Genomic DNA, 27496 nt, shown 5'->3' with positions numbered 1-27496 from the left:
ACGGCATTAAAGTTTCAAATTAAACATCACTTCCTATTTTCATAAGTGAAATTCTTAATTGAGAAACACATCACGACAAGGTGAGGAGGTGGTATATTGTAACCTTCAGACTAAATCAACAGAGCATATGCTTTAAAAAGAAAAGAAAAGCTGTGGCTCTGTAAAATGGCTGCCTTCCTTTATACTGTCGACAGACCCTCGTCTTTATACACTATCGAGACACTACTGATAATTACACATGTAGGTAGTATTATGTAGCTATCAAAACAGATTTCATAGTATAACATTTTAAAACTGACATAAGTGTGTATGTTTCATAAATAAAAATAAATATATTTTACTCTACTGAATTTGACTGATCCTGGAAACACTCCTCTCCATATCCTTGTCTATCTTCGTCATCGCTGCCATTTAGAGGACTGTTTGTATTCATGTTATTCAGCAATGACACATATTCAGTGCCAAATATGGTAACTGCAACAGAAAAATCATGTGACTTAAATGCTACAATGTCGGCATTGACTCTTAAAAAAACATATCAGTCAACCATGGTTCCATATTACACAGATAGACTGGACTATAATGCACAACAAGAGAGAGACATGTATTATAAACTCAGAAATGATGAAGGAAAGTCTCTTGAGGATCCTTCGGCAGCAGGCAATCAGCTGTGCTGCCAGCATGTTCACAGGCAAACCTCAAGGCAAGTTCATAGAATGCTCTGGATTGTTTTTATGGCAGTACACAGTTTAAACACGTGTCTTCATTCCCAGTCTATGAATTATTACAGCTATCGGTCAAAGTGAAATGGCCAGCATAGAGACACCCTCGACTGTTGTCAGGTCCAGTTTGGAAAACACTCTCACAAACACAAACGGTTATTAAGAGCTTTCACTACTCATTACCCACACAGAATCCCTGACAGGCTCTTTCTCTCTCTCTGTCCCTCTTCTTTCTTTCTCCTTCTCTTTTGTCATGAACACAATTTAAACACAACTTACAAACCTTTACACAGATTCAGGCTGTCGGTCCACAACATGAGCAAAAATCAAATTAAGAAAAAAAAAAATTTTTTTTTCATCAGGCATAGATTGAAGGGACCAGGATCTTTGTGGCCTGTGACTTAAACATCCATCATAACACATGGGGACCCTGTATGAAACCTACCCATCAATCAAGTGCCCTTTTCTCAGTCAGGTTTTTAAAATGATTAAGAGGATGGTGGTGACAGAGTGTCAGAGATACTGAAATGGAAAGACTGAAAAAGGTAAAAATATAGGGAGGCATGAGATTAAACAAGAAAACACAATTAGGATAGAAAGATAGACAGACAGACAGACAGACAGACAGACAGACAGACAGACAGAGTGGTGCTTGAAAGTTTGTGAACCCTTTAGAATTTTCTATATTTCTGCATAAATATGACCTAAAACAACATCAGATTTTCACACACGTCCTAAAAGTACAACCCCAATTCCAAAAAAGTTGGGACAAAGTACAAATTGTAAATAAAAACAGAATGCAATAATTTACAAATCTCAAAAACTGATATCGTATTCACAATAGAACATAGACAACATTTCAAAATGTCTCACTTTTGACATTTGAAATTTCATGACAGCAACACATCTCAAAAAAGTTGGGACAGGGGCAATAAGAGGCTGGAAAAGTTAAAGGTACAAAAAAGGAACAGCTGGAGGACCAAATTGCAACTCATTAGGTCAGTTGGCAATAGGTCATTAACATGACTGGGTATAAAAAGAGCATCTTGGAGTGGCAGCGGCTCTCAGAAGTAAAGATGGGAAGAGGATCGCCAATCCCCCTAATTCTGCACCGACAAATAGTGGAGCAATAGCAGAAAGGAGTTCGACAGTGTAAAATTGCAAAGAGTTTGAACATATCATCATCTACACTGCATAATATCATCAAAAGATTCAGAGAATCTGGAAGAATCTCTGTGCGTAAGGGTCAAGGCTGGAAAACCATACTGGGTGCCCGTGATCTTCGGGCCCTTAGACGGCACTGCATCACATACAGGCATGCTTCTGTATTGGAAATCACAAAATGGGCTCAGGAATATTTTCAGAGAACATTATCTGTGAACACAATTCACCATGCTATCCGCTGTTGCCAGCTAAAACTCGATAGTTCAAAGAAGAAGCCGTATCTAAACATGATCCAGAAGCGCAGACGTCTTCTCTGGGCCAAGGCTCATTTAAAATGGACTGTGGCAAAGTGGAAAACTGTTCTGTGGTCAGACGAATCAAAATTTGAAGTTCTTTATGGAAATCAGGGACGCCGTGTCATTCAGACTAAAGAGGTGAAGGACAACCCAAGTTGTTATCTGCGCTCAGTTCAGAAGCCTGCATCTCTGATGGTATGGGGTTGCATTAGTGCGTGTGGCATGGGCAGCTTACACATCTGAAAAGACACCATCAATGCTGAAAGGTATATCCAGGTTCTAGAGCAACATATGCTCCTATCCAGACGACGTCTCTATCAGGGAGGACCTTGCATTTTCCAACATGACAATGCCAAACCACATACTGCATCAATTACAGCATCATGGCTGTGTAGAAGAAGGGTCCGGGTACTGAACTGGCCAGCCTGCAGTCCAGATCTTTCACCCATAGAAAACATTTGGCACATCATAAAACAGAAGATACGACAAAAACGACCCAAGACAGTTGAAGAACTAGAATCCTACATTAGACAAGAATGGGTTAACATTCCTATCCCTAAACTTGAGCAACTTGTCTCCTCAGTCCCCAGACGTTTACAGACTGTTGTAAAGAGAAAAGGGGATGTCTCACAGTGGTAAACAAGGCCTTGTCCCAACTTTTTTGAGATGTGTTGTTGTCATGAAATTTAAAATCACCTAATTTTTCTCTTTAAATGATACATTTTCTCAAAAACTGATATTGTATTCACAATAGAACATAGACAACATATCAAAATGTCTCACTTTTGACATTTGATATTTCATGACAGCAACACATCTCAAAAAAGTTGGGACAGGGGCAATAAGAGGCTGGAAAAGTTAAAGGTACAAAAAAGGAACAGCTGGAGGACCAAATTGCAACTCATTAGGTCAATTGGCAATAGGTCATTAACATGACTGGGTATAAAAAGAGCATCTTGGAGTGGCAGCGGCTCTCAGAAGTAAAGATGGGAAGAGGATCACCAATCCCCCAATTCTGCACCGACAAATAGTGGAGCAATATCAGAAAGGAGTTCGACAGTGTAAAATTACAAAGAGTTTGAGCATATCATCATCTACAGTGCATAATATCATCAAAAGATTCAAAGAATCTGGAAGAATCTCTGTGCGTAAGGGTCAAGGCTGGAAAACCATACTGGGTGCCCATGATCTTCGGGCCCTTAGACGGCACTGTATCACATACAGGCATGCTTCTGTATTGGAAGGCAAGGCAAGGCAAGTTTATTTATATAGCACATTTCATACACAGTGGCAGTTCAATGTGCTTTACAGAAGTAAAAGCAAAACAGTAAACAATAGAGAATAAAATTACATAAAATAAATGGGAAAAATATAATAAGAATTAAACAATAGTAGAAATAAAATAATAAAATGAAGTAGAAGTTCAAATAGGGGGAGAAGAAAAAACAGCAGAATAAAATAGAATAAAGTTAAATTTGAAACATGCAGAAACTGTAAAAGTACAGATTATAAAACATGTAAAGAAGACAATATTAATTATTTAACAGAAAGCATCTGAAAACAGCTTGGTCTTTAACCTAGATTTGAAGCTGCCAACAGCAGGAGCATTTTTAATGTCCTCTGGCAGTTGGTTCCATAGCTGCACTGCATAGTAGCTAAAAGCTGCTTCACCACACTTTGTTTTAACAACAGGTTTTAATAGTAAATTTTTCTGTTGCGATCTGGTAGATCTGATTGGGTTAGGCCGCTGCAACATATCAGAGAGGTAATTGGGCCCTGTACCATTTAGAGATTTGTACACCAGCAGCAATGCTTTAAAGTCAATTCTGTAGCTTACTGGAAGCCAGTGAAGGGACCTTAGAATTGGAAATCACAAAATGGGCTCAGGAATATTTCCAGAGAACATTATCTGTGAACACAATTCACCATGCCATCCTCAGTTGCCAGCTAAAACTCTATAGTTCAAAGAAGAAGCCGTATCTAAACATGATCCAGAAGCGCAGACGTCTTCTCTGGGCCAAGGCTCATTTAAAATGGACTGTGGCAAAGTGGAAAACTGTTCTGTGGTCAGACGAATCAAAATTTGAAGTTCTTTATGGCAATCAGGGACGCCTTGTCATTCGGACTAAAGAGGAGAAGGACGACCCAAGTTGTTATCAGCGCTCAGTTCAGAAGCCTGCATCTCTGATGGTATGGGGTTGCATTAGTGCGTGTGGCATGGGCAGCTTACACATCTGAAAAGACACCATCAATGCTGAAAGGTATATCCAGGTTCTAGAGCAACATATGCTCCCATCCAGACGACGTCTCTTTCAGGGAAGACCTTGCATTTTCCAACATGACAATGCCAAACCACATACTGCATCAATTACAGCATCATGGCTGTGTAGAAGAAGGGTCCGGGTACTGAACTGGCCAGCCTGCAGTCCAGATCTTTCACCCATAGAAAACATTTGGCGCATCATAAAACGGAAGATACGACAAAAAAGACCTAAGACAGTTGAGCAACTAGAATCCTACATTAGACAAGAATGGGTTAACATTCCTATCCCTAAACTTGAGCAACTTGTCTCCTCAGTCCCCAGACATTTACAGACTGTTGTAAAGAGAAAAGGGGATGTTTCACAGTGGTAAACATGGCCTTGTCCCAACTTTTTTGAGATGTGTTGTTGTCATGAAATTTAAAATCACCTAATTTTTCTCTTTAAATGATACATTTTCTCAGTTTAAACATTTGATATGTCATCTATGTTCTATTCTGAATAAAATATGGAATTTTGAAACTTCCACATCATTGCATTCCGTTTTTATTTACAATTTGTACTTTGTCCCAACTTTTTTGGAATCGGGGTTGTACTTTTTTTTAAATTAAAAGACACTTCATGTCTAAGAGTAAAGATGGACTGTTGTTTCTCTACTTAGTTAAACGGTTCTTGACATATAGATTAATATATTTGTGGAATAGGGTTATTTACTGTATATTATTTACTATTTGATCTCAGACACATTAAGAAGGCAAGAAATTCCACTAATTAACTTTTGATGAGACACACCTGTTAATTGAAAAACATTCCAGGTGACTCCCAGTGGCAAACCGTTACTATTAGAGCCAGGACTTAATCTCAGTCGAACCTTACCCAGACACCAAAACAGCAACAGGGCAAAAGATTTTGCAAGGGATTAGCGGCAGGCTTCCAGGTCACCCTGCTGTGTGTAGCTGTCGATGTTGATTTTAAAAGTAACTAAGCAAATTACAGAGGGAGATGAATACTTAAGTATGAGTGAAAAATACCATGGCGAGTGTGTGTGTGTGTGTGTGTGTGTGGAAGAAGAGTCTGGAGACAAGAAATCTTAGTTTCTTGGTCGTTAGCCTGTGCTACTTGCTTTCGATAGTGCTGGCTTGACCACTTTATTAACATTTGCTAACACTACTGATGAACGCTACATCGGCAGGAAGGTGACTTCACTGCCGCGCTAACAGCGTCAATTAACGGTTAAGCTAGCACTGGCCTTTGAGAAAGCAGAGGGTGATAAATTTTTGGTCCTTTTCACTATAAATCAAAATCTGATTGGTTAATTCATCTGTCATTTCCTACATAAACATACACTGCCATGGCCTTCTGTCCCGGCAAACCAATGAGTGAGCCAGCTCTAAACTCTTCTTAGCCAAGAGACAGCAAACAAAAACATTTCATTGGATAACTCTATTTTAATGTTTTCAGGACAGTAACCCTTGCATTTCTGAAGCAAATTTGATAGAAAATGAAGCCAAATTAGAAGAGAATAATTATAATTAAATTATGAAAGAATGAAAGCAATTAAAGAATGAAAGAAATTAAATATAACATTTGAAATCCTGATATGTTTGGGCCTTCTCTGAAGGCCTAGAAAGCCCTGACGGTTCCCCTTTGGTGATGACCTTATGAAGCTGGTTAAGATAATGCCAGTCGTGCGCAAAGTGTCATCACGGTGGCTACATTGAAGAATCTAAAATATGAAACATCTTTTGTTTTTTAACACTTTTTTTGTTTACTACATAATTCCATACATGTTCCATGTATCATTTCATAGTTTTGATGTCTTCAGTATTATTCTACAATGTAGAAAATAGTCAAAATACTGAAAAACCTATGAATGTGTAGGTGTATCCAAACTTTTGTCTGGTACTGTACACACACACACACACACACATATATATATATATATATATATATATATATATATATATATATATATATATATATATATATATATATATATCTCCATTATCTGTAGCTGCTTATCCTGTTCTACAGGGTCGCAGGCAAGCTGGAGCCTATCCCAGCTGACTACGGGCGAAAGGCGGGGTACACCCTGGACAAGTCGCCAGGTCATCGCAGGGCTGACACATAGACACAGACAACCATTCAACTTTATTGACAACTTTTGGCTTTAGAAGGCTGAATAAAATAGTGTGTCTTTGTGTTTCTGAATGTCACACACTCAACTTTATATCTTCTGACAAAGGGGAGGAATGGAGGCCAGTATTGTAGTGCACCCTGGGTAATTGTTTATGCTCCAGCACTATGAGTTCTGCACAGCCTGGGACTCAGAAATGAAAAGAGGAGCTGTTGGCAAGGAACGGAAGGAATCCTAACAGGAAATCCTTTCAGGAATTGGATACATTAAGACTCATTGAAAGACAAAAGCTACATTGGGACCAAATGTGCAGGGCAAATTAAAGGCATGTTGGACATTTTCCCAGCTTTGGTTATCACATACGTATAAAGATTCCACAGGCAGTAAGCCATTTCTATGTGAGTGCGTTAGTCCTGGACTTTCACAGGTGATAATGTTTTAGAGTTTTAAAACTCTTGCTTTCATAGCGACCATTTTAACAAGCCAAAAAAAGTCAAGCACTGCAATTAGTTACAATGTTAACAGAGAGGAATACAGCTATAAAACATTCACTGTAATATATGCTTTGAGCCTCACACTCTCCGAGTCCCTTAACCGCATGTGAAAGCTGGGAACTGCTCGTCTAGGAGGGAAAATGATACTCTTACATTCCATTCAAATTCAAATTCCATCTGTGAGGAAACTCAGAGTAACAGCATACAGCAGCTTCTAGACTTATCATGAGACAAGGAAAAGTGGATGCATAAAAAGAAAAGAAGACAGAGAACAGCTCAACCTCAAGTGCTTATATGGGCTTTTAATAGAATCGTTTTCAAAACTATGCCTGAAAGCATCGTTCATCTATAAGTGCCAGTGCAGAAGAAGATCCAAGACAGAGTTTCAGAAAGTGCACTTTATGACAGTTTGATTACAGAAAATGATTTGTCCAAAAGCTATTGTTCTCTCCTCTTCATCTGGATGCCAAAGCCTCTCCTTTATTCAAAAGAAATTGATTTTCTTTTGAGGCAAAGGGGTGGAGAAAGGCCCAGACTACAGCAGTGCTGAATGTTAAAGAGCAGTGGGGAAAAGCCTGAAACAGGCCCATTATCACATCTTCGCTACATCAGTGGATTGGGACCTTTGGCCATTCAGCACACTATGAGAATTCAAATCACAATTTTGTTAACTGGCAGCATTTGAAGGTCAGAATTTATGAAAAATGAAAAAGAAAAGCATGAAAAAATGATTCACAGCTGTAATGATTCCTTGCTTATAGCTGAAAGTGTGAGAGGACCAACATGCAGTATTTGTAGTTGCTGTGTGGCAGATATGCACTGCCATTAAATTGTTTTCCATTCAAATAACCACTTAGTTCATTTTTAACATGGTCTGCCCATGAGCATAAGTAACAGTGTCTTGCAAAAGTATTCATCCCCTTTGGTGTTTGACCTGTTTTGTTGCATTACAAGCTGTAATTAGAGTGGATTGGGGGGGTTGGTTTGCACCATTTGATTTACACCACATGCCCACAAATTTAAAGGTGTATTTAAAAAAAAAAAAAAATATATATATATATATATATATATATATATATATATATATATATTTTTTTTTTTTTTATAATTGTGACACAAACAATAAGTAAGATTGGAAAAAAACAAACAAAAAAAGAAATCTGGAGCGTGCGTGGGTATTCACCCCCCAAAGTCAATACTTTGTAGAGCCACCTTTTGCTGCAATTACAGCTGCAAGTCTCTTGGGGTATGTCTCTATTAGCTTAGCACATCTAGCCACTGGGATTTTTGTCCATTTCTCAAGGCAAAACTGCTCCAACTCCTTCAAGTTAGATGGGTTGCTTTGGTGTACAGCAATCTTCAAGTTATGCCACAGATCCTCAATTGGATTGAGGTCTGGGCTTTGACTAGGCCATTCCAAGACATTTAAATGTTTACCTTTAAACCACTCCCCAGTGTAGCTTTAGCAGTATGTTTATGGTCACTGTCCTGCTCGAATGTGAACCTTCGTCCCAGTCTCATACCTCTGGCCAACTCAAATGGGTTTTTCTCCAGAATTGCCCTGTATTTAGTGCCATCCACCTTTCCTTCAATCCTGACAAGCTTTCCTGTCCCTGCAGATGAAAAATATCCCCACAGCATGATGCTGCCACCACCATGCTTCACTGTAGGAATGGTGTTCTCAGGGTGTTGGGTTTGTGCCACACATGGCATTTCCCATGATGGCCAAAAAGATCAATTTTAGTCTCATTTGACCAGAGAATCTTCTTCCATGTGTTTTGGGAGTCTGCCATATGCTGTTGGGCAAACTCCAAACGTGTTTTCTTAAGCAATTACTTTTTTCTGGCCACGCTTCCATAAAGCCCTGCTCTGTGGAGTATACATCTTAAAGTGGTCCTATGGACAGACACTCTCATCTCTGCTGTGGATCTTTGCAGCTCCTTCAATGTTATCTTTTAGTGTCTTTGTTGCATCTTTGATTAATGCCCTCCTTGCCTGGTCTGTGAGTTTTGGTGGGCAGCCTTCTCGTCAGGTTTGTAGTGGTGCCTGCCATATTCTTTCCATTTTGCTATAATGGATTTAATGGTGCTCCCTGGGATATTCAAAGTTTGGGATATTTTTTATAACCCAACCCTGATCTATACTTCTTCACAACTTTGTCTCTGACCTGTTTGGAGTGCTCCTTGGTTTTCATGTTGCTTGCTTAGTAGTGTTGCAGAGTCAGGGTCCTTCCAGAACAGGTTGATTTATACAGACATCATGTGACAGATCATGTGACACTTTGATTGCACACAGGTGGATCTTAATCAAATAATTATGTGACTTATGAAGTGAAGTGGTTGGGCCAGCTCTTATTTAGGGGTTTCATATGAAAGGGGGTGAATACCTACACACATTCCACATTTCTGTTTTTTCATCTTAATTATTGTTTGTGTCACAATGAAAAAAAACAAAAAACAATGTGCACCTTTAAAGTGGTAGGCATGCGGTGCAAATCAAATGGTGCTAACCCTCCAAAAATCCATTTTAATTCCAGCTTGTAATGCAACAAAACAGGACAAACACTAAGAGGGATGAATACTTTTGCAAGACACTGTATGTACTCATATTCAGTCAGTCAATCAATATATAAAAAGCACCGTTAATAGTACTTTAAATTAATAGTGGGCAGCAGGTAGCATTACCACCTTATAGCTCCAGGGTGCCCAGTTTGTTCCTAATCATGGGTTAGTGCCTGCGTGGACTTCCCTTGCCTGTGCATGCTCTCCATGCATCCATGTAGTTTTCCTCTGGGTTCTCCAGTTTCCTCCTACCTCCAAAAAACATGCTGGTAGGTGGAATGGCTGAGATAAATTGCCCCATGTGTCTGGGGACAGGCTCCAGACTACCATGACTCTGACCAGAATAAAGCAGTTAATGAAGATGATGTTAATTGTGCCACACAATATAGACAGAAATAGCGTACTGAATTTATATTACTACAGACTGTGATTACAATATGCATAAAACAAACTAGTGAATCCGTGATGTGATTGACCTGCATTAATTTGACCAAATTTCTGTTTTGTTTTGATAACTCATACCAGTGCCATGATTTATGAAAACATCCACAGTTTACATGCAATCTCCTTGAGGGGTAGGAGATGGGTGTGATGTGTGAAGAGGCTATATTAACTGTTAACAACACTGGTGTACAGCCAAAATGCTTCCAAAATAAATATAGTCAAACTTTACTAATTCTGGGTCGCTAAGAATGAAAATCTTATCTCATCTCATTATCTCTAGCCACTTTATCCTGTTCTACAGGGTCACAGGCAAGCTGGAGCCTATCCCAGCTGACTACGGGCGAAAGGCGGGGTACACCCTGGACAAGTCGCCAGGTCATCACAGGGCTGACACATAGACACATACAACCATTCACACTCATGGTCAATTTAGAGTCACCAGTTAACCTAACCTGCATGTCTTTGGACTGTGGGGGAAACCGGAGCACCCGGAGGAAACCCACGTGGACAACATGCAAACTTCACACAGAAAGGCCCTCGCTGGCCATGGGGCTCAAACCCGGACCTTCTTGCTGTGAGGCGACAGCGCTAACCACTACACCACCGTGCTGCCCAAGAACGAAAATGAAACTTAAAATTGTTAAGGCCACACCAATTCAATTGGTTCTCGGAATCGCCGCTTGAAGAAAATGCAAAATGAAAAAAAAAAAAATCGAAATCAAACTCCCGCCAGCATGGTGGTGTAGTGGTTAGCGCTGTTGCCTCACAGCAAGAAGGTCCGGGTTCGAGCCCCGTGGCCGGCGAGGGCCTTTCTGTGCGGAATTTGCATGTTCTCCCCGTGTCCGCGTGGGTTTCCTCCGGTTGCTCCGGTTTCACCCACAGTCCAAAGACATGCAGGTTAGGTTAACTGGTGACTCTAAATTGACCGTAGGTGTGAATGTGAGTGTGAATGGTTGTCTGTGTCTATGTGTCAGCCCTGTGATGACCTGGCGACTTGTCCAGGGTGTACCCCGCCTTTCGCCCGCAGTCAGCTGGGATAGGCTCCAGCTTGCCTGCAACCCTGTAGAACAGGATAAAGCGGCTAGAGATAATGAGATGAGATGAGAAACTCCCGCCAACAGTGAGGTCACGTTACGTCGAAAACCAATCAAATCGCCCCTTTCACTTTCAATAAAGACTTGTGGAAGAAACATGACTGTGGAGGGGAGTCCTGCAAAGCCTGTGTTTGTGATTGTTAGGATATTCAGCGAACAGAAGCGTAAAATCTTTGACAGGTGTGTTGAAATTCTGTTTACTGGTTTGCCTGTATTGTTTGGTCTATTTCCACTGCTAATTTTACCATCAGAGCATTTTTTTAATTTTATTTTTATTTCGCCTGCTCGCTTCATATTTTTCCTGAAAAAATCAGAGAACCAACTAATTAAATTGGTGTGGCCTAATTGGCTCTAGTTTTCAAGATTAGCTCTATGATTGGGTTTGGATAGTACTTACTTTTTTGGCAAAACAATGAATGATGCAATCTGAAGCCGGTATTGAACCACGCATATCATGTTATTCCTAGAAGTCACTGATGATGCAATCATAAGTCAACTTACATCATTCTGCTGAAGAAATTGCCCTATATCAGCTCAAAAAAAAAATCATACAGTGCTATGCACTCGAGATTAAGTCTTTGCTTGACAAGCTTGACAAGAGATGGTCCGTTTCATGAATACAAAAGACAAGTTGCCAAAAAGCACTGAGTACACACTGAATAAGGACTAAACCTATTCAGTACTTATATATAATTGTTTTTTGCCATTTGGTTCATAGTTGTAATACATTTTATTTCTATAAACTTTTTGCTGATTTTCTACTGTTACATAAAGAGAACCGTTGAAATACAATATCATGGAAACCAACCATAAACACATGAGACCTAGGTTTACAATTTATACTTAAAACATTACTATTTACACAATATACATAAGTATAAAATGTAAAATCTTAAATATCTTGGAAGCCATAGCCAATCAGCTGTTTTAACTGTCATATTTGAATTCAACACACCAAATTTCATAAACAGCCAATTTCATCTCTGAAGCAGACAACTTCTGAAAAATTGTTGACCAGTGCAATTAAAGAACTTGTAATTATAAAGGTTCTGTCTGTCGATTCTGTGATTTTATGAAACATACGTTTCCCATACGTTTGTGACCCTCAGTAATGCCTAGATACAACAATAAAGCTGATACAACTTTTAAACATCCATCCATAACGGCTTATCCTGTGCAGGGTCGCAGGCAAGGTGGAGCCTATCTCAGCTGACTATGGGCGAGAGGCGGGGTACAAGTTCTTAAATCATCGCAGGGCTGACACATAGACAACCAACCATTCACACCTACAGTCAATTGAGAGCCACCAATTAGTCTAACCTGCATGTCTTTGGACTGTGGGGGAACCCGGAGCACCCAGAGGAAACCCACGCAGACATGAGGAGAACATGCAAACTCCACACAGAAAGGCTTCCGTCGGCCACTGGGCTCGAACCCAGAACCTCCTTGCTGTGAGGTCAGTGCTAACCACTACACCACCGTGCCACGCACTTTTAAACGTGTACTATTAAACTTCAAACCATTTTCCAGAAGCCAAACATGAAACTTGATTAATATTAAACAGTAGAGTTTGGATATTTATTATATTTCAAATACTTTTATATAAGCACATCAAGCGGTGCTTGAAAGATTGTGAACCCTCTAGAATTTTCTATATTTCTGCATAAATATGACCTAAAACATCATCAGATTTTCACACAAGTCCTAAAATCAATATCAGAAAGGAGTTCGACAGTGTAAAATTGCAAAGAGTTTGAACATATCATCATCTACAGTGCATAATATCATCAAAAGATTCAAAGAATCTGGAAGAATCTCTGTGCGTAAGGGTCAAGGCCAGAAAACCATACTGGGTGCCCGTGATCTTCGGGCCCTTAGACGGCACTGCATCACATACAGGCATGCTTCTGTATTGGAAATCACAAAATGGGCTCAGGAATATTTCCAGAGAACATTATCTGTGAACACAATTCACCGTGCCATCCGCCGTTGCCAGCTAAAACTCTATAGTTCAAAGAAGAAGCCGTATCTAAACATGATCCAGAAGCGCAGACGTCTTCTCTGGGCCAAGGCTCATTTAAAATGGACTGTGGCAAAGTGGAAAACTGTTCTGTAGTCAGACGAGTCAAAATTTGAAGTTCTTTATGGAAATCAGGGACGCCTTGTCATTCGGACTAAAGAGGAGAAGGACGACCCAAGTTGTTATCAGCACTCAGTTCAGAAGCCTGCATCTCTGATGGTATGGGGTTGCATTAGTGCGTGTGGCATGGGCAGCTTACACATCTGGAAAAACACCATCAATGCTGAAAGGTATATCCAGGTTCTAGAGCAACATATGCTCCCATCCAGACGACGTCTCTTTCAGGGAAGACCTTGCATTTTCCAACATGACAATGCCAAACCACATACTGCATCAATTACAGCATTATGGCTGCATAGAAGAAAGGTCCGGGTACTGAACTGGCCAGCCTGCAGTCCAGATCTTTCACCCATAGAAAACATTTGGCGCATCATAAAACAGAAGATACGACAAAAAAGACCTAAGACAGTTGAGCAACTAGAATCCTACATTAGACAAGAATGGGTTAACATTCCTATCCCTAAACTTGAGCAACTTGTCTCCTCAGTCCCCAGACGTTTACAGACTGTTGTAAAGAGAAAAGGGGATGTCTCACAGTGGTAAACATGGCCTTGTCCCAACTTTTTTGAGATGTGTTGTTGTCATGAAATTTAAAATCACCTAATTTTTCTCTTTAAATGATACATTTTCTCAGTTTAAACATTTGATATGTCATCTATGTTCTATTCTGAATAAAATATGGAATTTTGAAACTTCCACATCATTGCATTCCGTTTTTATTTACAATTTGTACTTTGTCCCAACTTTTTTGGAATCAGAGTTGTAGATCAAGAGAACCCAGTTAAACAAATGAGACAAAAACATTATACTTGGTCATTTATTTATTGAGGAAAATGATCCAATATTACATATCTGTGAGTGGCAAAAGTATGTGAACCTCTAGGATTAGCAGTTAATTTGAAGGTGAAATTAGAGTCAGGTGTTTTCAATCAACGGGATGACAATCAGGTGTGAGTGGGCACGCTGTTTTATTTAAAGAACAGGGATCTATCGAAGTCTGATCTTCACAACACCTGTTTGTGGAAGCGTATCATGGCACGAACAAAGGAGATTTCTGAGGACCTCAGAAAAAGTGTTGTTGATGCTCGTCAGGCTGGAAAAGGTTACAAAACCATCTCTAAAGAGTTTGGATTCCACCAATCCATAGTCAGACAGATTGTGTACAAATGGAGGAAATTCAAGACCTCCTGGGTACCCTCCCCAGGAGTGGTCGACCAACAAAGATCACTCTAAGAGCAAGGCGTGTAATAGTCGGTGAGGTCACAAAGGACTCCAGGGTAACTTCTAAGTAACTGAAGTCCTCTCTCACATTGGCTAATGTTAATGTTCATGAGTCCACCATCAGGAGAACACTGAACAACAATGGTGTGCATGGCAGGGTTGCAAGGAGAAAGCCAGTGTTCTCCAAAAAGAACATTGCTGCTCATCTACAGTTTGCTAAAGATCATGTGGACAAGCCAGAAGGCTATTGGAAAAATGTTTTGTGGACGGATGAGACCAAAATAGAACTTTTTGGTTTCAATGAGAAGCATTATGTTTGGAGAAAGGAAAACATTGCATTCCAGCATCTGTGAAACATGGTGGTGGTAGTATCATGGCTTGGGCCTGTTTTGCTGCATCTGGCCAGGACGGCTTGCCATCATTGATGGAACAATGAATTCTGAATTATACCAGCGAATTCTAAAGGAAAATGTCAGGACATCTGTCCATGAACTGAATCTCAAGAGAAGGTGGGTCATGCAGCAAGACAACGACCCTAAGCACACAAGTCGTTCTACCAAAGAATGGTTAACGAAGAATAAAGTTAATGTTTTGGAATGGCCAAGTCAAAGTCCTGTCCTTAATCCAATCAAAATGTTGTGGAAGGACCTGAAGCGAGCAGTTCATGTGAGGAAACCCACCAACATCCCAGAGTTGAAGCTGTTCTGTACGGAGGAATGGGCTAAAATTCCTCCAAGCCGGTGTGCAGGACTGATCAACAGTTACCGGAAACGTTTAGTTGCAGTTATTGCTGCACAAGGGGGTCACACCAGATACTGAAAGCAAAGGTTCACATACTTTTACCACTCACAGATATGTAATATTGGATCGTTTTCCTCAATAAATAAATGACCAAGTATATAATATCATTTGTTTAACTGGGTTCTCTTTATCTACTTTTAGGACTTGTGTGAAAATCTGATGTTTTAGGTCATATTTATGCAGAAATATAGAACATTCTAAAGGGTTCACAAACTTTCAAGCACCACTGTAGATTGTGGCAAATTGAAGATAAAACCCGAATGACAAAATGGAGAAATTGTGTAGATGTTTCCAGACAGTTATAGTACATGATACATGATTGCATGATCATGTTCTGTGGTATTACCCAAATGGTGTTCAGGTCCAGCTGACCATGATTTTGTATCAAATGGCAAGAGGAAGAGGTCCAAGTGACTTTGGAAGTGGGGTCATGATTGGTGCCAGAAGCTTCAGTCAGAAAAAACTGCTCAAGTGGTGAGTCTTTCAATAGGAACAAAAACAGGAACGTTGTCAAAAGTGCATATCCAAAGCCTATGATGCTCATGCATTAGTCTGATATGTAAGGAAAAACACAAGAGGAACTGAAAATGTCAGTGCAGGATGTGATCATTCTGTCAACAAGAACACTGTGTCTACAACTGTGGAAATGGCTGGGAAAAAGTGATATGGTTAGATGAGTCATCCTTCACCAAACTCTTGACAATTGGACATGTGCCTGGTACAGCAGGCCCTTAAGAGTGCTTGACTCCTACAGCGAGGGGGTACAGTGGCTCTATTATTCTGTGAAGAGCATGGATTTTTGCTGCCATGATCAGGGTGCATGCATCCTCTTAGGCCCAAATCACACTGGATGCATTACATCAAGTGTTGTGTGGAGCATCACATCGTGTGTGGCATTTAATTCTATTATAAAAAGTGTTTCAATCCACACTGGTGACCAGAGATGCTTCAGAGGCACATCAAATTTAATCTCACACTGCTCTTGTTTTACATTTAGTGTCTTTTTTTTTAACTCATGCACATGAGTGAAGCATAAACTCCACAGAAATCCATTAATAGCTCAAAACCACTTTCTATATGCTGAGTAGCTTATTTAAAAATGAGTCAATATCACTATTAAGTGCCTTTGGTGTCCTCATCAGAATCACCCAGTCATCATGAAAATGTAGCAGACTAATGAAACTCTGAGGTCTTATTATAAATGGCCAAACATTTTCACGCATATCAGTACAATGATAAGTCTCTTGAAATGTGTTTCCTTCATTTTATACCATTTTTTTTCATTGGATGTACGGGATTTTGGCATGTCCCACACACTGCTCTGCTAACTACAGTATGTGTAATAAGTGGTTAAATGAGACTAAATAAATTTTAAAAAATCATATAGTTTTATTTTCCACAACAAGTTATTTGATAAAATGATTTTTTTATCATGTATATTCTATTTTCATAATAATATTGAACATGGCGGCACGGTGGTGTAGTGGTTAGCGCTGTCGCCTCACAGCAAGAAGGTCCGGGTTCGAGCCCCGTGGCCGGCGAGGGCCTTTCTGTGTGGAGTTTGCATGTTCTCCCCGTGTCTGCGTGGGTTTCCTCCGGGTGCTCCGGTTTCCCCCACAGTCCAAAGACATGCAGGTTAGGTTAACTGGTGACTCTAAATTGACCGTAGGTGTGAATGTGAGTGTGAATGGTTGTCTGTGTCTATGTGTCAGCCCTGTGATGACCTGGCAACTTGTCCAGGGTGTACCCCACCTTTCGCCCGTAGTCAGCTGGGATAGGCTCCAGCTTGCCTGCGACCCTGTAGAAGGATAAAGCGGCTAGAGATAATGAGATGAGATATTGAACATTTTGCGCGTGTCCCTGAAATTGCTGTCCACCCTGTCATTATGGGGTAACTGCCCCTTTAAGAAACCCCCTGATGTCTTCAGTGACATCACTACCATCATTTTGTCTTTCTTCAATGGATGCTGAAACAGTGGCTTATTGCAGAGTAAGTACTGTATTTATACTTGTATTTCGTAATTTTTATCATATTACGTGTGTAGTCGGATGTCGTCAAGCTTAACATGTCCACTCTGTCATAGTGAAATATCAATTAATATAAAAACCTTTCAGAAATTCAAAATATATTTGTAAAACAGTACACAGTCACCTTGCTAACTGAATCATGTTGCTAACTGAAGGTCGACCATGAGCTCATTAAATGCTAACATTGGCCAAAAATGTCCACCCTGCCATTGTCCACCCTGTCAGCAAGCCTTTCATGTGTTTAGTGGTTTAGTGAGTGTATTAATGTTTGATCCCCCCACTATAGGTACTTGCAATAGCTGCCGTAAAAGGCACTATGAGAATCCACCAAGCTATCAGTCTGGCACCCGGCCAGATGAAATACAGAGACATTTCATGTCTGTGCAAAAGGGAGGAAGGTGTTTTGGACTGCTCCTACTTTAACCTTCAAGAGGTCACTCTAGCGGATGTTCCCGTTTCATCTGATGAGTCCCCAGCATGTGGAAAGACAGATAACCCTAAGAGACCAGAAATGATTGAGGTAAAACACATTGGAGAGTGGTGTGTCGTTAATTACGACAATGAAGCATACCCAGGTGTCATCATGGATGCAGAAGGGCACAGTGTGAAAGTTAAGTGTATGCACCGCAATGGCATAAACAAGTTCCATTGGCCAAGTCTCCGGGAGGACATTTGTTGGTACCATGACTGCCAGATACTTTGCCTAATACCAGAACCACAAGCTCTGAACAAGCGCTCTGTACAGATTGAAGCATCTGCTTGGAAGTATGTGGAACAGCAACTGCAGAATTGAGCCATGTCTCTGCAGAAAGGGAGAGACTGTTTGGAGAAGCGTCTAATACCCCTTTTCCACCAAATCAGTTCCAGGGCTGGTTCGGGGCCAGTGCTGGTGCTGGTTCACAACTCGTTCAACTTGCGAGCCAGCTGAGAACCAGTTTGCTTTTCCATAGCTCACGGTGCCACGTCATTACGTCGCAGTATACGTCATTACGTCGCTGTATACGTCAGTTACATCACTACGTTTGCTTAAACCAGGGGTCACCAAACTACGGCCCACGGGCCAGATCCGGCCCGCCACCCCCCTTTGACCGGCCCCCCAGCCCCTCTGCCCCCCATCACTTGAACCGGCCCTATGAGGCAATCCCCAAAAGTGGTCATGGCCTATTTTTTTAAATTGCTTTTCGGCAAATAGTAACATGTCTGCATCTTGTATTTTGTTGATTTTATCAATTAAATTGATATTTAGTTATAAAATGAACTATTCATATTTTCCGAATTTTCGTCATATGCTCGCGATCAAGCAGTGACAGGCAGCGCACGCGCAGAGAACTGTCAGTGTTCAGGACAGCAAAATGGCTAGCGGTAAGCGAAAAGCTGACAGAGTGCAGAGTTTTTAAAGAACAGTGGACCACCGATTATTTTTTCGTTCAGTGTAAGCAGGGTTCGAAGTATAAATTTGACCTTATGGGGGTCTCTATTTAAAAAAAAAAAGCAATGCATACTCGCTCTCCTGGACCAGCGCACTTTTGCGCACTGAAGTGCACAGCTTTCACACACAGGCGCGCGCATGCACGCACCCACACACACACACGGTGTTGCATATATATATATATATATATAGTTAAACAAATTATATATATATTGTGTGTGTATATATATATATATATATATATATATATATATATATATATATATATATATAATTATATATATTGTTAAACAAAGGAAGATCGTTGTGAGATAGAGGACAAGTCTTCTTCGGACTTCACATTCGATTTCGCAGGCTGCAAATTTCAGTTTGCGCGCATAGTGGTGTGGTGGTGAAGTACAGCCGTACATGTTGCGGTTTAATAACACGTTCAATACAAAGTTATGGCTGCATGGTGATCGGAAATGAAATGAGTTTTATTTATATTTATATGGTGATATAGGCTATTCAAGCTTATTATGGTGATATATGACGTATTTGAGAGACTTCCACAGAAAATTAAGTTTGCTTCTTTCATGGGAGCCTGAGGGAATGGGAGCTCAGCTCCCATTGGCTCCCACGTAATTCGAACTATGAGTGTAAGGACCGTGCAGTTTGTCTTGTATGTAAAGAAAGTGTGTCGGTTTTCAAAGAATATAATCTGCGTCGTCACTACGAAACCTGCCACAAAGAGTATGTTAGTTTGCGAGGGCAAACAAGAGAAGACAGGATTCGGAGGATGAAATGCGGACTGGCTGCACAACAGAATGTATTCCTTCACCAAACCCAGATCAACCAGGCTGCTGTCCGAGCTAGCTATAAGGTAGCTCACCTGCTAGCTACCCATGGAAAGCCGTTTACTGATGGGGACTTTGTTAAAGTATGCATGCTTGCTGTGGCCGAGGAGGTGTGTCCCGACAAGAAGGATGCGCTCAATGTGGTGAGTCTCTCCGCACCTACTATGACCAGGCGAACCGAAGATTTGGGGGACAACGTGTATGACCAGCTGAATGAGAAAGCGTCAGAATTCGAGTTTTTTGCTTTGGCCATGAGAGCAATGACGTGCAGGACACAGCACAACTGCTGTGATCTATTGCTCATATTATTATAATTTCACTGTTTTTTAAAATGTATTTATTTTATAGGCCTATTTATTTGACCTTTATTAAGTGCTGCATACAATTATTATTTATATTATTAATAATATCAACAGGCCTACCTACAATTTATAATTTTCCACTCACCTTTGCCAGTGTCAATCACCTCAAATAGGCAGATGTTTCTTACCTTGACAGCTTTGATGTTATTTTTATTAGAAAACAAATAAATGGAATATCTGTGGTATTTCAAATTAAAACAAAGTGTGAAGACTCAATTACTACTTTTGCAAACCACTAGTAAAGATAAACAAATATGTGCCAGGAATCAAGTGTTGATATAGTAGTGGGGGATATAGTAGTGGGGATATAGTAGTGTTGATATAGTAGTGGGGATATAGTAGTGGGGATATAGTAGTGTGGATATAGTAGTGTGGATATAGTAGTGGGGATATAGTAGTGGGGATATAGTAGTGGGGATATAGTAGTGGGGATGGCCGTGCCAGGCTAGTAATCTCTACTACACAATGAGGCCTGCTGGTGGTCATATTTGTCTGGGTCATACAATTCTATGTGATATAGTTGACCCGACCCCGGCCCCCCATCACAGTCAGGAACGACAATGTGGCCCCCAGAGAAAAAAGTTTGGTGACCCCTGGCTTAAACCTTGACGCGAATATCGAAACAAAAACAACACGGAAGAAGCAGCAGCAGCAACAACCACAATAATAATAATAATGGATGACTTTGCGTTTGTACAGCTGCGGCTTCTCGTCGCTTAAAAATGGCGATCTTTCGCGGTCTTGTTATTGGTCTTAACAACTCCACCCCCCGCTGACGTAAGCGGTTCTTTCCTCTGGCCCAGTAGAGAGTTGGTGCTAGCCTGGAACTGTTTTTTCTGGCCCTAGAGCCAGTTCTTTGTCAGTGGAAACAGAAAACCCGGTTCCAAACTAAGCACTGGCCCCGAACCAGCCCTGGAACTGCTTTGGTGGAAAAGGGGCATAAGTGATCTCTCTGCTGTTTTCAATGTTTCAATGTTCAACCATTCTCCACTTTTTCAACATTTTCTTCTTGTTCTACAGTTGAATGTTTGACTTTTACTGTGCAAAATGATGTACAGAGTTTAACACTAGAAGGCCACATTAATGGCTCATTTTGGGCATCTTTATTCAGTGGCTGCATGCAGGTAGAGTGGATCAAAACCAGTCTGTTTTGTCAGTGAGGATGATGAAGTCTGTTTCCCCCTACATGGGAAAAGGACCTCTGCCATTTTTTTTACACAATTTCCTTTAGATTTATTGCATTTATGAGGCCATTCAATGGCATTTCACAAGATGTCCACCCGTCATGCCCAAGGTCCACCCTGTCATGTCATTGTCCACCCTGTCATTTTCATGTTTTATGAAAATAAACAAATTATTTTCACAAGTTAGCAAAACCTTTTGTGTGATTCCTTAATAAACAAATGAGGGCCAAATAGTATTGTTTGAAAGTTTGACCAGATATCTTTGTTGTTAGATTTTATTTAAAACAGAAAGTGCAACTCTTGCAGATTTTATAGAGAAACAAATAGTTTGCCATAATTTCATTATTATCCAAATACTTTTCCCATTAACTAAAATATATTGTTAAGAAAGGGACTAAATAGCTTTCTGCAAATGTACATTTTATAATCACTATGTAATTACAATGTGTTTACTCTACTTTGAATTTGTCCATGACAGGGTGGACATATGTTGCTGTTCGCATGTACATTGTCTGCTTGCAGTTAATTTATAAAAAGTGTTGGAGCTTGACCAACATGCATTTCTTTTTTAAAGATTTTTTGGGGGCTTTTTTCACCTTTATTATTGGATAGGACAGTGTAGAGACAGGAAATGAGCGGGAGAGATCAGGAAATGACCTCGGGCCGGAATCAAACCCAGGTCCCCGGATTTATGGTATGGCGCCTTATCCACCTGAGCCACAACACCCTCCAACATGCATTTCTAACAGCACAACATCTACTTAATAAAATGAATATGAAGTTCAATGGAAAATCTCAGCTTTTTTTGGAAAATGGGTAAGTCTCAAAGGCACCTTATGGTGATATTGACTCAAATAATAAAAGAAGTACAGAGGCCCATTCATTTCTCACCAGTCTGTATATTTCAGACACACTGTTAGGAAATTGGCCACATGGATGTGATAGAAATTTAAGCGACAAAAAGTACAAAACCTTCATCAATATGGTGGAAAAGCCATAATGAACTCTCAATTAAATGCTGAACAGCTACCGTACTGTGCAGAAACTAAAGGACTATCCCCCCCACTGTGGATGAATACGTTTAGAGGAAAGAATTGTCATTTAAAGGGGCAGTGCTCAGTGGGCTTTGCTCCCTGTGCTACTGTCAGGGTCTGGAGAGAGCAAACACAATATGTCCTCAAGGCATTTTTCATCAAGCCAAGTGTCATGAGCAGAAGCTGAAGATCAACCCAAGAGACTTTTCAAAATGTGATCCGTTCCACTGTGAGATGGCTTTTGCCACAGAGATAGAATGGAAATACTGACAGTTTGACTGTACTATTCACTTTGCTTTTATGTTAGCACTCTTTAGAAAAAAAAGATCTGGACAGTAGTTTATAGAGTATTACATGGCACTGACAGCACTGGACATTTATTCTTCTGTACACAGTCAAGCAGGACTTTTTCCACCAAATCTGTTTAAGGTTAAGAAGTCTGGCATAACCTGTAATCTACTGTCAATCACAATAAACAAAACACTCAGCTGACCTACAGTCTCCCAAAGTGCCACCTTCCCTATCCGCTGGCATATGCCAGTAAAATAACTGCGTACTGCAGGACCCCAGATCACAGGATCACAGAAAAGCCTTGAGCTTCAAGATGAAAGGAGAACAACAAAGGCAGGACCCGTCAGCTCAGGTTCGGCTGGAGACGTGGGTTATGCTCTACTCTGCACAACTCACTTTCACAGTCAGCACAGCAAACATTAACCAATTCATATCATATTCTCTACACCAAGATCAGATCAATGAGGGGAGAGTTATGTCTTTCTAACTCTTGCTAGATGAAGACAAGAGTGCTCTGACAGCACAATATCCTCCGCTGGCAACTATGCCATAACTCTGGTAAAATGCAACTGAATTGAATGAAATTGCAATATGTGTATTACCGACATATAACAAAGAATCCTGTCAAGTTTCGTGAAATTCCTCCAAAAATTGTGAGAGGAGATGATTTCAGTAGGTGAGTACCCTTCCTGGGACAGATGGACGGACATCGCCACGACATAATCCCCCTTTGGGCCTTTCAGCCAGCGGGGGATAAAAATTGTGAGGGAAGTTGATTTCAGAAAGCAAGCACACCTTGATGAAATTGCCAAAGTACAAGTTTGTTATTAATCAAGAGCATAACTCTGGTAAAATTTGCCCAAATTAAACAAAATTGCAATATGTTTATAAATGTCATATAACAAAGCCTTTTGCCAAGTTTGGTGAAATTCCTCCACAAATTGTGAGAAGAGTTGATTTCAGAAGAATGTACACCCTCATGAAATTGTCAAAGGACAAGTTATTTAATCAAGGTTCAAAACTCTGGTAAAATTTTCACAAATGAAATTAAATTGCAATATGTGTATTACCGTCATATAACAAGGCCTTTTGCCAAGCTTCGAGAAATTTGTCCAAAAATTGTGAGAGGAGTTGATGTCAGAAGGTAAGCACACCTTCATGAAATTGTGAAAGTACAAGGTTGTTACTCAAGGGCCACAACTCTGGTAAAATGCGACAGAATTTAACGAAATTACAATATGCATACTACCAACATATAACAATGCCTTTTGCCAGTTTTTGTGAAATTCCTCCAAAAATTGCGAGAGGAGTTGATTTCAGAAGGAAAACACACTCATGAATTTGTCAAATTTTAATTTTGTTAATCAAGGGCTGTAACTCTGGTAAAATGTGACCCAATTTAATTAAATTACAATATGTATGCTACCGACATATAACAAAGAAACCTGCCAAGTTTCATGAAATTCCTCCAAAAATTGTGAGTTGTTGATTTCAGAAGGTGAGCACCCTTCCCGGGACGAACGGATGGACATCGCCACGACATAATCCCCCTTCGGACCTTTCGGCCAGCGGGGGATAAAAATGAGAAACTCTTTGTTTTGGAGTTTGTGCTATGGCTGCATGACAATGAATAAAACTATAATCACATGTTTGCTCAGGATCCCTAACATGAACAGTTATCACAATTACTCAGAGTTATAATGTTTAATAACATTAATAACACCAACATATTACATAATAATGACTACAGCATGATTAGTTAGTATTTGAATTTGGTATTCTAATGCATTTATTCAGGTTAATTGTACAGCTTTCTATGCAACCATTTTTCCTGCACTTTGGTCTATTGTCAGACTTTTACCAGCATAACACAAATCAACTTTTTTTTTTAATTTAAATTTACCCCATTTTCCCCTTAATATGGTCTTAGCCAGTTCCCACCCACCAGCCAGTTCTTCCCTATCATATAACAGCTATGCACCCATCCCACGTGACATCACGACAAATGCGGCTGTCATTTTGGACATGAACTACCAGTAGTCTACCACAGCCAACAACGAGGAACGACGGCGAAGCATCGAAAGGAATATAGCCATCAAAGAAAGTTTTTACTTTCAGCAAGACTTCCATCATGCCATTATATTGTTGTGCACCTGGATGTAGTAACCATCAACACACAAGGCAAGATTTATCATTTTATCGGATCCTGACAGATGCTGACCGACGGAGAAGATGGATGGTCTCTAAAATCTCATCTCATCTCATCTCATTATCTCTAGCCGCTTTATCCTGTTCTACAGGGTCGCAGGCAAGCTGGAGCCTATCCCAGCTGACTACGGGCGAAAGGCGGGGTACACCCTGGACAAGTCGCCAGGTCATCACAGGGCTGAATACATAGACACAGACAACCATTCACACTCACATTCACACCTACGGTCAATTTAGAGTCACCAGTTAACCTAACCTGCATGTCTTTGGACTGTGGGGGAAACCGGAGCACCCGGAGGAAACCCACGCGGACACGGGGAGAACATGCAAACTCCACACAGAAAGGCCCTCGCCGGCCCCAGGGCTTGAACCCAGGACCTTCTTCCTGTGAGGCGAGGTCTCTAAAATATTGGCAAAATGATGTTTATTGACATAGCAATCGCGTGTAACGGGAAGCATTTGCATATCCGAAGTGTTGTGTTTGCATCAAAGATAAAATAAACCGATATGACAACAACTGCTGCTGCCAGGTTGGGGACACAAACTAGTAGAAAGGAAGTGTGCCAACAGTGCCAACACACTTCCTTTGTGGTCGATTCTGCTTTAAGGTAAGATGCATTTAATTATTCATCTGCTGTGGGTTTGGAATCGGTAGCCTGACCGATTCGTTCATGTTTGTGGTGCCGTTTGTTTGTTGACGCGTGTTGAAATGGAAGATTGGTTGTTGACATGATTTCCAGTGATGCTTTGGTGCTGCTGTGGATCAGATGTGTTGAGTAGCCTGACTGTTTTTTTTTCTTGCGTGTGGTATCATTGTTGACGCGAGGTTTTTTTTTGAACATGCCAATGCGGACACGATTTCCCCTGATGAGTTATGACTTCAGACGCGATGCGTGTGTGGAGGTGTGGAGTCCGCGTGATATGTGTGTAAGATAGGCTTCTCATGTGTTTGGAGATCCACGCTCTGAGACAAGCGCAAGCACACACACACCCCCAAGGGAAAAAAAGGGACCCCCCCTGAAAATATCGGCATAGTTCAAACACTGGGTTGGAGAAAGTAATGGCAAATAGTGAGTGCACAAACCATAGAAGGTAAACTGTACACAGCGCCAGGGCAGTGTGATGGTATGTCTACTTTTAGATTGTGTTAGCTTATCAATGAACACACTCGTCACTCGACAAGTTTCACGTCTTTATGACGGATACTTAAATGTGTGTTAGGTATTATTGTTGCAGTCTAAGCAGTCATTGTAGCAGCTAGATGAGCGAGAACCGAAAGGGTCTGTGCCATAAACCGTTATTTCTTCATGTCCAAAATGGCGGTCGCGTTTACGAAGGTCACATGAGTGGGAAGGGTCTGTAGAAATGTGAGGGCTAGCATCCAAGACACATGAAGCCAGCCAAGTGCATCTTTTTGAATTTCTTTTCATACTGTGTCACAGAGCAACACAGGAACATACTCCTAGGAAAACAATATCCGCCGCTTCTGCATACATGAGCTCACAGTTCAAGTCAAGTCAAGTTTATTTGTTGCCCATAATTGGTGAGGAGAGACAAGAGAGAGACAGTATGTCATCCTTCCCACCCAAAGAACATGGCCAATTTAACACTCTTGTACTCCCGGCCACAGATGGCTATGGCATCGTGGGATGCAAACTCAATCTCCAGACTACAGAATGAACACTTTTCTATTGTGCCCCCATAGGATCATGGTGGAGTCTGGTTCCTATCCCAGGTGAAAATATAACCTGGATGGGACACCAGTCCTTTGCAGTGCCCCATACACACACACACACACACACACACTAATTTACACTTAGGAGCAATTTACTGCGGCCAATTCATGTTTTTGGGAGGTGGCAGAAATCCCAGAGAAAACAGTCACCAGTAAGTCCATTTAGGATCTAAAATGATAATTTAAAATTTAAAAGGGCATTTCATATTAGCAGAGGCTCATGGCCTGGCTTTGGTTAAACCTCTATGAACTTTTGCAAACTCTCCCACTGCTTCCCCTTTATCTCCTGTCATTTATTCGTGTCTGTAGAGAATTTGTTAACAGTGCACACACTGTGCTGAAGGCTAAACAGTTCTGCCTTCGCATTTCACTCTGTGTACACTAGAGTAATGACCCCTGCTGAGACTGGGGGGCCATGTTCACTGAGTACAGCTCACTGCCCAAGTCAAACCATTTATTGTCATATGGACAGATAAAACAAGTTTCCCCAGTACAACAAAATTCTTCCTTTGCTGCCCACTATGAATGCAGGGAGGATAGTAAAATAAAAATAAAATACATAAGTTGAAAGTACAGTACAATCATTTTAATGTATGCTCAACAACAGCCTATACAATGTACAGTCTAATGTACAATATATGATCTGGTGCAAATATATACAGTCTAATGTGCCACATATAATCTGATGTACAATTTACTGTGAAAATTTCATGGACAGTGCAATATTGTTCAATGTGCAAATCTTAGTTTACTGTGCAAATCTGTCCAAGCTCTATGTATAGTGTGATTATATTTGGTGTGGAGTGTGTGTGTGCCCACTTCTGTAGGAGGTATACAAACTGGGCAACTTTCACTCAAATGGTAATTGTAGGGTCTGGTGTGATGTGGAGTTACTGTAACATTTGAAAGTGATTGCTATTAATGCAGGAATTAAAAGTTGCTCACAAGCATGGTTGATATCCAGTAGTCTAGTTCACTAGTCCTGTTTAATGCGTTAATTATTCATCTTAAAGCTAGACAGCCTTTTGATTTCATAAAATCGGTGAAATTTAGT

At 40.6% G+C, this 27496-nt stretch overlaps 1 protein-coding gene across 6 annotated transcripts in view; it reads right to left on the bottom strand.

Annotated features, from left to right (window-relative positions):
• Positions 1–27496, bottom strand: part of ndst2b (N-deacetylase/N-sulfotransferase (heparan glucosaminyl) 2b) — a 116777-nt gene that overhangs the window by 36256 nt on the left and 53025 nt on the right. The window contains exon 1 of one of the 6 annotated variants that reach the window (XM_060940029.1): positions 342–439. The exons of 4 other annotated variants lie outside the window; for them this stretch is intronic. The gene's annotated coding sequence lies outside the window, so the exon portion shown is untranslated. Of the gene's footprint in view, positions 1–341; positions 440–27496 lie in introns of those variants that run through there. One more of the 6 variants, XM_060940030.1, reaches the window with a different exon arrangement.

The sequence above is a fragment of the Neoarius graeffei genome, chromosome 14, assembly GCF_027579695.1.
Source record: "Neoarius graeffei isolate fNeoGra1 chromosome 14, fNeoGra1.pri, whole genome shotgun sequence".
NCBI classification, from domain to species: Eukaryota; Metazoa; Chordata; class Actinopteri; order Siluriformes; family Ariidae; genus Neoarius; species Neoarius graeffei.
This window is presented reverse-complemented; position numbering and strand designations above follow the sequence as displayed.